Source organism: Atheta coriaria, unplaced genomic scaffold, assembly GCF_025399875.1.
Source record: "Atheta coriaria isolate IRGN ID8LTWV9N9 unplaced genomic scaffold, Caltech_Dcor_3.1 WTDall_ctg6124, whole genome shotgun sequence".
NCBI lineage: Eukaryota > Metazoa > Arthropoda > Insecta > Coleoptera > Staphylinidae > Dalotia > Dalotia coriaria.
This window is the reverse complement of record NW_027049713.1, coordinates 1-4,247: the sequence shown is the minus strand read 5'-3', so window position 1 is coordinate 4,247 and position 4,247 is coordinate 1. Positions and strand designations below refer to the sequence as shown.

The 4,247-nt window shown below is 19.7% G+C and overlaps 1 pseudogene; it reads left to right on the top strand.

The window, feature by feature from the left end:
• The first annotated feature begins 1,098 nt into the window (after window positions 1-1,098).
• Window positions 1,099-2,203, top strand: LOC135803044 (cytochrome b-like; annotated as a pseudogene).
• Window positions 2,204-4,247: the final 2,044 nt, after the last annotated feature.

Below are 4,247 nucleotides of genomic sequence, written 5' to 3'. Positions count from 1 at the left end.
AAAATAAGAAATATCATTAATTAAATAATTAAACTTAAAATGAACTATAAAAATAAAACTTATAATCAAATATAAATATTGATTTATTCAAAACCTTTTTACTTAATGGAATCATAAATACAAAATAAAAATAAATTTTATCATAAAATTCTAAATGTTTGAAAAATATTTCCTGTTCGAATTAAAGAAACAAGAATAGTAATCCTAAAGCACCTCAACTCTTATGTTAAAAAATACAAAATAAAATTCATGTTAAAATTTTAAATAAATAAATAAATTAAAATATAAACCCAAATAATAACCTAATCTTGCAATTTAATAATAAATGTTTCGTTTAAAACAAAAACTAATAACCCAGAAAAATATATTAAATAAGAAAATATTAACATTAGAATTGTTTTAATAATTTAAATAAAATATTGGTCTTGTAAATCAAATATAAGATATATTCTTTAAAACTTCAGAAAAAAAAAAATCTTTCTATCATTAATCTCCAAAATTAATATTTTTAATAAACTATTTTCTGAAATTATTATAATTAATTTAATACTATCAATATTTTTATATTTTTAAATCATCCATTAACAATAGGAATTACCCTTTTACTCCAAAGAATTTAATTGCATTAATAACTGGTATATTTAATGTAAATTTTTGTTTTTTCATATATTCTATTTTTAATTATAGTAGGAGGAATACTAATTTTATTTATTTATATAACTAGAATTGCCTCTAATGAAATATTTTCTTATTAAACCCAAAATTATAAAGTTATATTTATTTTAACTTTTAATTTTAAGTTTTAGATATTTTTTATAGATTTTTTTCTCATTAATTACAACTATATCTATTTAGAAAATTTAAATTTAAATACTAATAATTTTAATTTAACTAAATTTTTTAATTATCCTTCAATTATAGTTATTTTATTCATTATTATTTATTTATTTATTACTTTAATTGCTGTAGTAAAATTACTAAAATTGAACATGGTCCCTCTTGACAAATTTACTAATGAAAACACCTTTACGATTAAAATCACCAATTTTAAAAATCATTAATAACTTTTAATTGATTTACCTACTCCTTCAAAATATTTCAGCTTGATGAAATTTTGGATCTCTATTAGGCTTATGCTTAATAATTCAAATTATTACAGGAATTTTTTACAATACATTATACTGCTAATGTAAATCTTGCATTTAATAGAGTAGCTCATATTTGTCGAGATGTAAATTATGGATGATTAATTCGTACTTTACATGCAAATGGAGTTTTTTTTTATTTGCCTTTACTCTCTTTAAGGGAGGAATTTATTATAGATCATACAATTATACAATTACATGATTAGTAGGAGTAATTATTTTTTTTTTAGTAATAGAAACCCGCATTTTTAGGCTATGTTTTACCTGGAGGCCAAATATCATTTTGAGGAGCTACAGTAATTACAAATCTTGTATCTGCTATTCCATATTTGGGAACTCTTTTTCAATGACTATGAGGTGGATTTGCAGTTGACAATGCAACTTTAACTCGATTTTTACTCTTCATTTTCTACTTCCTTTATTGTTTCAGCATTAGTAATGATTCATCTATTATTTCTTCATCAAACTGGATCCAATAATCCTTTAGGGAAAAAACAGAAACATTGATAAAATTCCATTCCATCCTTATTTTCCCTTTAAGGGTTTATTTGGATTTATTATTATAATTATAATTTTAACTTTGTTAACTCTTATTAATCCTTATTACTAGAGACCTGATAATTTTGTTCCTGCAAATCCTTTAGTCACACCTATTCATATTCAACCTGAATGATATTTTTTTTTGCATACGCAATTCTACGATCAATCCCCTAACAAATTGGGAGGAGTAATTGCTTTAGTTGTTTCCCAAATTTCCATTTTAATAATTTTACCTTTTACTAATAAAAAAAATAAGTAGAACTGCTTTTTATCCAATTAGAAAAACTTTATTTTGAGCATTAGTAACTATTCTTATTTTATTAACTTGAATTGGGCACGACCAGTTGAAGATCCTTACATTATTACAGGACAACTTTTAACAGTTATCTATTTTCTTACTATTTAATTGTGCCTATTATAACTAATATTTGAGATAAATTTTATTTAATTAAATTATTGAACTTGAATAAGTATATATTTTGAAAATATAAAAAGAAGTAAAATCTTCTAATAATTTAGTACTAAATTTAGTTAATTAAAACAATAGGGGAAAATAAATTTTAACCCTATATAAAAAATAAATAATTCAATGATACTCTTAAAAAAACTTTTTCATGCAAGATATATCAATTTATATAACGAAAACGAGGTATAGTCCCCCCGAACTCAAATCCAAAAACCCAATTAACCCTAACTTAAAAATAAAATTCTAAAAAAAATTTGCACCTATAAATAATAAAATACAAAGTATTCTTATAAATAAAATTCTTGCATATTCACCAAAAATTAATGCAAATCCACCTCTTCTATATTCTACATTAAACCCAGAAACTAACTCTGATTCTCCTTCAGCAAAATCAAAAGGTGTTCGATTAGTTTCAGCTAATCTTGAAACTACCCCAAATTATTGATAAAGGAAAAAAAAAGAAAAAAAAATCATAAATTAACTTTTATAAATTATTAAATCTATAAAATTTAAACTTAAAATTAAAAATAAAAAAAATAATAAAATTAATGATAATCTTACTTCATAAGAAATCGTTTGAGCAACTGAAACGTAATCCCCCTAATATTGAATATATTGAATTAGACGCCCAACCCGAAATTATAATAGAATAAACTCCTAATCTAGAAACACATAAAAAATAAAACACCAAAAAATTAAATGAATAAAGGACACAAAAAAAAAGGGATTCTTATTCATAATAATAAAGCCAAAAAAAAATTCATAATAGGAGAAAAATAATAAAAATTATAATTAGACATTAATGGATAAATTCTTTCTTTTTGTTTATTATTTTTTTTTTAAAAAAAATTTTTTTATTTTTTTAAAAATTTAGTTTAAATTTTTAAAAAATTTTTGCTTTTTAAAAAAAAAAAAATTTTTTAAAAATTTTCTTTTTTTTTTTAAAAAAAAAAATTTTAAAAAAAAAATTTAAAAAATTTTAAAAAATAATTTTATTTTTAATTTTTTAATTTTTTTTAAAATTTATTTTCAAGCTTTTAAAAAATTTTATTAAATTCAACAAGATGCCTGATTAAAGGATTATTTTGATAGAATAGTATGTAAATTTTTCTCTTGTTTAATACTTATAAATTAAACTATTTTTTTTAAATATCAAAAATTTAAAGTACTTCGTATACAAGTATAAAAAAGGCTAATCAAGCTACGGGGTTCATCCCCCATTTATAAAGGTTTTATCCTTTTTTTTTTATTTTTTATTATAAATCTTATTTTTATTATTCTATTTACTGGAAGATTATCTCTATTTCTTCATTAGCTGAATAGGTATATGATTGGTTTTAGAATAACTTATTGCATTCATTCCATTAATTCAGCATAATAAAATATTCTTTCAGCAGAAAGTTCAATAAAATATTTTCTAACTCAAGCTTTAGCCTCTTTATTCTTTATTTTCTATAATTATCCAGCTAATTCAACCTACTTAAAAATATTGATAACTCAATTATAATTATTTTTAATTCCTATTTCAAAAAGGAATGCCCCATTATTTGGTTAAATTTAGAGGTTTAAATTGATTAAATGAATTCTATTAACATGACAAAAATCACATTTTTAATTGTTAATATAAAATTTTCAATATTTTTACTATTTTTATTTTAGAATTAGTAGGTTTTAGGAAATCAATCAGTTTCAAAATTTTGCATATTCAAATTAACCCTAAATGAATACTAAAGGCCATATATTTTTCGGAAAAAATTTATTTTATTTTTTTATATTTTCAAAACAATTTTATTCTTTTTTTAAAAATTTTTATTTTCTATTTAACCAAATTTCTATTTATTAAATAAAAATTTTTTTAAAAATTTTTTTTTTTTAAAAATTTTTTAAATTGGTTCCTCCTTTTTATTATTTTTCAAATATTAATATTAATTTTTAATTTCTAAAAATTTTCCCATTTTAATATAAATTATTACCTTTAACTTTTTTTTTATTTGAAATTTTTTAATATTTTTTTTTAAATAATGTCAATTATTTTTAATCAATCAAAAAATTATTTTTAATATTTTTAAAATTTTTAGTAAAAAAATTAAAAACGA